Consider the following 10881-nt stretch of genomic DNA (forward strand, 5'->3'; position numbering starts at 1 on the left):
CACCAGTGTAACGAAATTTGATTACAAGTGTTTAATTCAGACTGCTCTCGTTCAGTTCTCGCTCAATATCTCTCTCACTCGAGCTCATGCGTGTATGCAATATAAATTCAACAGAAGAAATGGAGTATTCGTGAGTTTCAGTTCCATTCGATGTTTATTACTTCAAATAATGACAACTTGGTATACAGTCAGGTTCAGTGAATTACGAAAAACGGCAGAAAGGAGTACGAGGAGAAGTCTCAAGAAGTCAGTCCGAACTCTGTCTAAGCTAGAAGTCTGAAGTCCGAACTCTCGAGATTTTAGAATCCCTGGCTTTATATAGGGAGCTGTTTTGTAGCAGCAAGGACACAACCCGACCTCGAGCTAAAGGGCAGAGTCTGTCCTCAAACTGAGGACAAAGTCTGGCCTCCGCTCGGGGTCAGTCGGAGGCCGCACGCGACTGAGTATCTGTCCTTGCCGTTACGTAAGACGAGGACAGATTCTCTAGACGAGCGTGGCCCTGGGCATACGCAATCGAAATTCAAGAACTACTCGAGGACGAAAAACAACGTCGTAAATCTACTGAAGGACAAGTTTGACTTGCACAGCAAGCAATAATATACAGCGAAATAATAATGAGCTATGCACATGGTACAGACATAGGCCTATATCTAAATTCGTAACAATATACAAAAAATGAATAACTATGAAATGTTTGTTCCTGTATATTATACCAAGGCAAGAATGATTCGTGCTATTTATCGAAATATTGAACAATTAATATTTTGCCAACCTAAAACATGTATCGGAAGTTATATACTTAAAGAGCGAATCCATTTTGAATCCATTCGGATTTCTCCAAAAATACTTTTTAATTGCATATTTACGTAAATCGTCAAAGAGCGGAAAATCAAATGAGTAATGGAACTCATCCCACACCCGAGCTAAAGAGCAATATTCATTGATCCTTTTTATCCAGCTCTGGGCACGTTACAGTACCACCCTGTGACTACAGGTACTTTGCTTTTCACCTACATCAACAATAGAATCTTCTTTCAGTAGGACTTAAGTTAATCAAGTATACTGCTTCAAAGTTTAGTTTATATTTAGATATAGTAAACTATGCGCTGTGAGTTAGAATTCACCCCGTTGTAGCAATCTTCACTACTAATATCCAACAAACTCTGCTTTATTATTTTCTTGAAATTGGACCTTGTTATATTTTCTGCTTGATTGTCCCAAAGATGGGCATTGATGACAACAGTTAAGGCCTAATTACTTCGTGCAATCATCAAAATAACGTACGGCAAAATTAATCCTGGTGGCCTACAACTCCAAATATTCTATTAGTGTGCCAAATGCTTGAACAGGCGACATCGTTTAAATACGATGTCGGCTGTATTTGTATGGGCATACGTCATTGGAGGGATATATTTTTTTACTAACACTTTCGATGAAAGGAAAGGACAATTACCCTGTTAATTTATCAATTTACAGAGGCCCTATCTTTCGAAGACACGCATCTCGGTTAGGAGTGGAATCTTCGTTTTTACAGAGAATTAAACACCGGTCGATGTCTCGACTTGAGAAAAGCAAGTGGAAATCAATAAAGAAGAAAATCGAAGGAATAAATATGACCTTTTCTATCATCTAGTTTTATGCTCCCTTTTCCCGATTCGATCTCAGATGGAGCAGATACGTGTATAATTTGCACCGGTCTTTCGAAGGCCAAATGCCCATACATCACATGCAATCATGGTATCCGTATTTTGTCCCCCTTTCCCCGAAATCTTATATCTTTTTCCACTTTTCCTTTTACATCGTTATGCTTTGACCAACGAACAACCATATATGGTTGCATGTGCTACAGCTTCACTTTCTTGTCAAGAATTTAAACACTAAATGGTGGAGGGAGAGGGGAGTTCACCAACAATCCCGGCTACCCCCGTAGTACATCACCTGATAGATAAATATCATGCACCATCTTATGAAATAAAGGATTTCACAGATCATCAAACAAATCTCATTACAGGGAAATCTGAACAGATCTTCATCATTCTTTCTGGTAAAGACTCATTTCAATCTGTGCTACTTACTTATCTCTACAGGACATGCGCCAAACGATTTTGGTCGAAAATGCATAGGGGCTGAGTAATGAGCATAGAAAGATAAGGAAATCAAGATAAGTAGGCCCGACACCATGTGCTTAACACAGGTCCCTATGTGCAGAAGTGAGATTTTAAAAATTTATTTTAGATTTTATTGAAGATGATTTCTAGCAAGTTTTTGTGAGTACGTTTCTATTATACTAAACAATCAATCATTACTGCAGGATAAACAATCCAAAATGAATTATAGCCATGTTCTCTCGAGAGACCCTTTCCAAATAAAAGCTCAAGTTTAGCTTTAAAGGGGCTGTTTTTTGTGCAAGATCCGTTCTCCGAACCAAACGCACATCATTACTCGCATATTCACCCACATACCCTACTTTTTTACGCGTACAAATTATACCTTACTAATTTGGAAGAACTTGCCATCACATTTAATGTAATTTTTAGACATGGAACGTCTTAAAATTAGGTTTCTGAAAAGTTATATATAATGGAATCAAAACTGAATTTCGGGTATTGAAAGCTTCCTTAATGGAGTAGCAACAAATCGCCTGCGAATCACATTGATATTAGACCAGGGGGGTGTTTCACAAAGATTATAAGTCGAACTTAACTCTAAGCCATATGTAGCCTTAAAATAAGATATATTAAAAAGGCAAAAATCAAGTATTTTATACTTTTTTTTATAAATTCCACATCACGAACATGAAATCTCCTTGATAATAGAAAATATGAATGATTTGAATCAACATCTTATGCCTTTTAAAATCACTTTTACAAAGTATTTTCATAGATGCTAACGGCTTTCCATAGTTGTTTAGTCCAACTTAGAGATAAGTTCAACTTAGGATCTTTGTGAAACACCCCCCAGGTATGGGCACACTGGATGTGGTCCAATTTGAAAGAACTTGCTATCTCATTTTAATGCGAACTTTCAAACATGAAGCATTTTAGAGATTAAGTTTCTGAAAGGTCATAATTATGAAGAATCAAATCAGAATTTCGTTGTATTAAGAGCCAAATGGCCATCGACTCTTAGTGATATAACTGATATTAGACCAGCAGCAGGATTGTCTATGATTTGAAGCTGATATGGCCAATAGTTCGACTAGACTTGTATGCATTTAATTTCGATTTGTAGTACTTATGCAGAACATCAGTCAAGAAAATCGTATTTGTTTGACCTCCTCCATCTAATGCAACTCCGATTTCTTAAAGAATCAGATCGCAGTCGATCGTAGAATTAAGTGTGCGGTGGGCATACATCTTCTACATTCAAAGACTATGAAATGAAATAGCGCGAACAGATATACGTTTAGACGAGCACTATGTCATACATAAAATAACACGCTGACAGAGTGTTCACTTTCAACGTGTGATTCATCGATTTTCATTTTCATGGTCTGCTGGCAAATCGCATCAAGTTTAAAACAAAAATCGAAGCCGAAGATAGTCATGAATATTCAAAGTCTGATCAGGTATCTGTCTTAGCGTTATGCAGCGATAGGAATTGAGGTCAATGCAATATATTAGGGCCAGAATTTACGCTCGATTTCAGATAAACTAGAGGAAATATATTTGTTTTATAATATGCATAACGTTGAGAAATTTTTCAAATGAACGTATACAGGGTGATCAGGTATTTTATAACAAAAATATAAAATGTTTAGGTTTGACTGGTTCATAATGAAAGGTAAATTGATACAAAACATAGGGCCTTTTTACTTCAGCTTTCATTTCATATCATGTGGAACGTCTAGCACGATTTCCTGTGCGTGCGTTCGTGTGAGTGTGTTTCTGTGTGTATGTGGGTGTGTTTATGTGTGTATGTGGAACCAACTGTCCCGAAGCAGCTGTACATCACCCACAATAGACACCTTTAAGAAGCACTTGAAGACGTAGTTATTTAACTGACTTTTCCACCTTCATACCATGTAAAGCTCTGTGCGCTATGTAAATGAACGTTATTATTTCCATTATTAAGCGTGTGTGCGTGTGTGAGTGTGCGTGTGTACGTGTGTGTATGCAGAAGTGTGGTGGTCTAGTCGATAAGAAGTCATGATATTGTTCACATGGTCCACGGTTCTAGACCCTGTCATTTCACTACTGTATATTTGCTGGGTATTAATCTACATTTGCCATGATGTACACAGGTTTAGAGTCAAGTATTATAGATTGTAGGGTTTTGCGTTGAAGTGCACTAGGAAGAGTTGCCAGAGCTAAAATCGGGGTAATAACATTATATTATACAGCTTTGCGATAGCGCATTCTGGTACTTGTATCAGAAGGTGACGTGCACTGATTGTGCAAGAATGGAGTATTAACTAGTGCTTTGCATACAGTAATATACTTCAACTTCAACTCTTTCAACTGCAGTTCTGTACAATAATATGGACAATATATGGACATCACTTTCCACCCAAAGTGAATCCGAAACGCCATTAGTAAATTAAAGTCAATGTTTGCCTGAGTATGGAACTAAACAACTGCACAACTCTAAATGATTATAGTATGTAAAATGTAGTATAAAAAATGAAAAATGCAAATTCGAATTGTAGAAATAATAAATTCACAAGAAAATGGTTTCAATTCAGGAATTTGTTTACTTAAAATAATATTTTTTCTGTACTTGTTTTTCTTTCCATGAGTGTCAGAAATGAATTATTGATTCGTAAGTCTTCTGTTAACTCAACAGTTCAACAATATTTGTATCTTGAAAAGCCAATTTTATTTATGTTATAAATGTAAATTACCTTGAATATATATTTTTTGTATGCGTTTTAAATGAAAATCAATAAAATCCCTGTGGAGGGAAAAATATGGAAGAAAAAAAAGAAAGAAAAATGTAGTTCAAAGCAAGAATAAGAAATATAGAAAAGTTCTAAGATTTTACCTTTGTTATTTGCAAGAACTCAGTAATATTGAGTTTTCCATGTCAATATGTACGTTTTTATTTCAGTAACGTAATACAACAACATTTCGATCCTTTCTTTGTTCTATGCTAAGTTCTTATCTAACACAGTGTAACATTTTGAAAGCCAACTGCATGTCGATGAAAAGAGAAAAAGAAATACAGAGCAAGATAAACTGAAGGTACCCCCAGGCAAGCTCTCGAAAGCGCACAAGTGATATTACTAAATGAAATAGTGGAAACTTAGTTCTGGCGCACAACATGATTATGTTTTTGCCTAATGGAATTATTTACGCACAAGTGCCTGCACATGTCCGCTTCTGCTAATATCTTGTGTAGATCTAAACGTCTTATTTTCCCCGTGGGCTTTCTCATTAAATGATGAAATAAATAATTTCGTTTGTGATCATGCCTAGAGTTTCCTTTTTCTCTTCGTATCCTTCTCTCTTACTCTGTCTCTATCCCTCTCTGTCTGTCTGTCTGTCTCTCTCTCTCTCTCTCTATCTCACTCCCTCTCTTACTCCCGGTCCTCCTTCTCTCTGTCCCTCTCAAATATAGTTATACACAACGCACACGAATACAAACAAAAACACACCACACTCTCCACACACACACTCGTGCACTTCATTTCTTCGGCTAACCCATTCCTCTCTCTTTCTCTTCCTTCCTTTCTTTCTATTCCCTCTCTCTCTCTCCACTCTCTCTTTCTTCCTTCCTTTCTTTCTATCCCCCCCTCTCTCTCTTCCTCTCTCTCCCTCTCTCTATCTCTCTCCCTTGCTTCCTCGGTCCCCTTTCTCTCTATCACTCTTCTAAAAGTACTCGGAGCAGTGTCTAAAAATACCTAGAATTTGATCACGTGGTACCGGAAAGCCCAGGAGGGCTTGCCAGCGGATCGGCATATGTGAAATTGAAACGGCTTCAATAAGTATTAATCATCTTTCTGATTGCTACGAAAATATTTCCCGTCAGTTCATGATTGAATAAGTCGTATGACAAATAGAAGGAAAATGAGAGGCAGGGAAATGGGAATGGGAAGAAGAGTGAAGGGAGATTGTGGGAGGAAAGAATATACATAGAGAGAACGAGACAGAGAGTACGAAAGGGAGAAAAAGAAAGAGGGAGCTAGTGATATAAAAGATATCATAATCAAAAGGGAGGAGAGAGAGAGAGAGAGAGAGAGAGAGAGAGATGCTGATACGGCAAGATAGCGAGAAAAGCAAACGGAGATAAGAGAACGACAGAGAGCAAAAGTGATTGAGCCAATTTTGATAAAAGGAATATTCAAATACTGTAACAATTTTTTTCATATCAATAACAATTTACGATATAGAGGTCAACTAACATTTTTTTCCTTCTGTTTATTGGACACGCCCTACGCACGCGCAGAGCGAGAGAGAGAGAGAGAGAGAGAGAGAGAAAGAGAGGGGGGAGAGAGAGAGAGAGAGAGGGAAAGAGAGAACCAGAGACAGAAAGAGAAATTGATTAAATCTATGGGGTATGGAATTTACAAAAATACAGGGCAGCATTTCACTAAAGAAAGTAAGTATACAAGTTCACCGACATCCCTTTGAAACGCGTGTTAGAATTAATACGCTCGTTTTAATGGGCTTTTGGAGATCTTGCACTTATGGTTTCGTGAGGCTAGCTTCTTGAGTACCAGGCCAAGACGTCACGATGGTAAATACGTCAGGAAATGTAAATAGGAAAGCGATAACGACATTCTCGTAATTCACCTTTGATCATCTTCGTCTCATCCTATTCCCATCTAAAGTGAAAATGTGACAAGCGGAATAAACCTGAAGGAAAGGTGTTTTAAGTATACGTGTCTCATCCAATTTATAAAAAAAAGAGAGGATAAATGCCTTTCTCATGGGGGGAAAGGCAATTTCTCAAGAGACGCTATTTAATATCAAAGGTGGATCCATCGCTCGTGGGGTTTGAAGATGATCTCCTTCACTTTGAAATTTGTGTTGCACAATTGGAAATAGCTTGGAATATATCTTGCCTCGTTAGTCCCAGTCGGAGTCTCGAAATCTGAATAAATATCCTTGGGTTGTTTGTGAGATGAGGAAAAATATCAGAGTTCCTCCGAACATACTATGCTCGGCAGATTGTACCTAATGTAACGAGAATATCCACAGTCAGCACTATCTGACCATGCATAGTAATTTGAACATTGGTTAGTAATAAAGTTCGCAAAACAGTTCTTGCATAGCACAAATCACATATGATTATATCATCCAAATACTTTCCAGGCAGCTTATGATTATTAACCAACCATTATCACCCGCCTAACTGCCCTAATGAAAGCGCATAAGCATTCAGTGAATACTTTTTACCGATCTACATTTAACTTTTAGCAGATTATTTTTAGTGACTTGGCACTTCATTTCGATATCATGATTTTACAATAATTTTCCAGTTGTTCGTTATTTCTTTATTGTAGTACAGGGATATTCAAATCAATTCAATTTGGCATCATAACAAAATTACAAATCATAAATACAGAATTCATAATAGACTAGGTCCTCTAAAAGCAACCTGTGCTCATAAGTGAGGCCCTTGTATTTTAGGTAAACACGATTTTGAATTAAATTGCAAAAGAAATAAAACCCAAATGGTATATATACATTTAAAGAGAAAACTTTAACTAGAAGGAAAAGATTAACGAGAAGGAAAAAACAAGATAAAGGTATAGTGTTTCATTAACTTGACACTTATTAAAATCCCACCATGGAACTAACGTCCTTTGGCGAGACGTTAATCCACATTTGCCACTCTACACCCAGGTGTATATGAGTAGACTATATGCCAGAGTTGTGACTGGGTAATAATGTTGGAGCGCCAGGAGCGTCATGGCGTGACAAACATGACATATGGGCTATATAAGGAGCCACCATTATTATCATGATCATAATCATTACCTAACCACCAGGAACGTGTTCATGACATTTCTCTGATCTACTGGTGCTAACAGATACATGCCACACATTTACTGGTTCCTGTTGTTCGTAAGGGTTTCACGGACTTTCGTCGTTATTTTCATTGAACATTAAGTCAAAAGTTGTCGTTTCGTTAAGCTGGTAATAGCAAGTGTGAGTGTCGTTTGAGAACAAACGTTTGTAAGCAAACTATGTTGTAATATAAAAGCAAAAATAAAAATCTGTATCGTCTATTTCTTTAAAAAAACGCCTTTACACATATTTCGTCACAGTTTAGTTTCTATGATTTTGTTTATTTTCTTAACTAAAATTAATCGTCTCATAAATTTCCTGACCAGAATAATTATCTATACCTGCGACGAACTTTCGATTTGAAATTTGCGAAGTCATCGTTCGTGAGATAAATAATGCGGCATTCTGTTCATTTTGTCTATTGCATTATTTCGTTGCCCATCTCAATTTAATTTCCAGAGTTGTAAAATGCGGCAGTACAGAGCACCTTCTTGCAATGTCCAATGTATATTTTGTTGTATCCATGGCCTTACATCACTTCTGAGATAATTTGATGTTTATGCAATATTCTATTTTCAGAATGTAACCAAATTTGATGCATATGTCTCTATGAAGTGTCTTGATGCAAGTTATTTCATTCACCTGTTACAAAATAATTGTATTTCAATAGTCAGAATGCGAATTGCATACATTAGTTGTAGGGCAAACAAAATGACTTGCCCTACATAACAATTATTTGTAACCGACGAATGAAATAATTCGTATCAAGGCGCTTTACAAAGACGTTTGTATTAAAGTGACTCGGTAACATCGTTGAAGGTTGATGAAAACAAAATTGCTTAATTTTTGTATAAAATGTTACTTACTATATTCCGTCTACTGTACTAACCCTCTGACATGCACAAAATCCTGAAAAAATTCTCAAACCATGAAGATATCTATGGTTTTCTTTGAAGGCGTCGATGTACGACACCCTCTAACAGTGATTAACAGTAAATTCTCCCAACCATTTTTGAATTTTCCCAACCGTTTTTTCCATGAAAAAAGACATTAAACAGGCTATACAAAATCTATTAACACTTAAATGTCTGGAATGGAATGTAGAGCCATTTTATTGCTTTGTGACGATTTACATTCACCTAAAATGTAATTAAATTGTAATAATATAGTTGGGAGAATTAAGGGATCGATCAGATCAGTTTTTCCCAAATTGTACCATGAATAATGGTCCGTTTTCACTCAAATTTTCAGATTATCTTTAATTGTACATCTAGCATCGAAGTCACTCCCTTAGCACCACTATCTCTCATCTGAACAATGTTACCAGTCCCTTTAAATTTGGGTTACATTTCGAAAATCGCCTATTGCCAATAATACTTCATAGAAGGCCTGCTTTTTGGTTAGTAGAGATGTTGCAGTCGAGAGGTTTAAGGACTTGCCTTGAATTGTAAAGGTCGTGTTATTTGCAAGCCATTTATTTGCATTTGCCACTCTATACAAGGAGGGAAATGGGGACCTGGTAGGTTTACGAAAGCCTTTGTGATAGAAATTGCCATAAGCTTATTGACCTTATGGTAACAATACTCTCCAGGAATCGGAGATGGTGCACACTATTTATGTTAACGAATCTGATGACCGGGGTGGTAATAATAATTATGTAAAGCGCTAATAAAAACGGTATTCCGTATCCAGCACTTTATAGATTCAGATGCACTATCATCATTTTATTGCATTATTTTTAACGGCGTATTTGTTATACCACCTTTCATTTCTTTTTTTTAAATTCACCATGAGCATATCCGCTGTCTAACGTGACTAAAGCAGGGCTCCCACCTAGCCGAGTTGGAGCCTCGAGTTGTGGCAAGCTGGCGCGAGCTTATGGCCAGCCGTTTTTATCATTAAAACACATTTCTTGATTTCAAGAAATAATTTTTACGTTGTAAAGCAATGGTACTTTTTGATATCAATAATTGAATTCGTGATATCAAGAATTCAATTTCGTGATATCAAGAATTGAATTCTTGAAATGTTTTATTGATAAAAACGGTTTGCCATAAGCTCGCTCCAGATCGTCACAACTCGAGGCTCCAACTCGGCTAAGTGGGAGCCCTGCTTAAACAGTGAGATCTAATTTACTGCATTCTCCGAAAATGGCTGAAAAAATGAAACGTAACACTGAACAAAATAGAATTCGGACTTGAGCCAGTGAAATATAATGGAATGATTTATGGAAAACTTTTGACCCATTTCTTTTAAAGACGCACACGTAGGCCTTAACCTTATATACACATGTATACTTTATCATCAGTTCGTAATATACATAGGAAAACTCTCTTCCGCTCAAATGGGCATTTACAAATAAAGTAAAAAACATTCTCGACCTCGTGAGCCACTGATATTGTGCAACACTTGAATTTATAGAAAAAAACATTATAGATATAAACCGCCTCTCGTGTCCTCGCCGTTGTATTGATCAATGCCTGCGGTTCAGCGGATTTAACTAAAATAATTGTTTGTAATTGTACCATGACATCAATAAATCAGCGAGATGCAGGGGGAAAACGTGGGTGAAGAGTGTGAGAAGGTAAAGAAGGAGGAAAGAAAGAAGAAAGGGGTAAGCATAACAGATGGAGAGTGAGACAAAGAGAGATAGACGAACGGAGACAATTTTAAAAGAGGAGAGAGGGAGAGAGAGAGAGAGAGAGAGGGAGACGTCCTAAAGAGCGTGAAAACGAACAAAAAGATAACCGAAGATATATTGCAGAGACTCAAAAGAAATATAAATCATAATGGAAACGTTGTATCATCCGCTCAATCTGACTTGCGTGCATAGAAAACATGAGCATTTTGCATGAAAAAGTGACATCTTTCTAAAAAATGCGTTTCTTTCCAGCATTGGGGTGCCCGGGAGTAACTTAGGTAACCT

This window comes from Strongylocentrotus purpuratus, unplaced genomic scaffold (genome assembly GCF_000002235.5).
Source record: "Strongylocentrotus purpuratus isolate Spur 01 unplaced genomic scaffold, Spur_5.0 spur5_contig_861, whole genome shotgun sequence".
Taxonomy (NCBI): domain Eukaryota; kingdom Metazoa; phylum Echinodermata; class Echinoidea; order Camarodonta; family Strongylocentrotidae; genus Strongylocentrotus; species Strongylocentrotus purpuratus.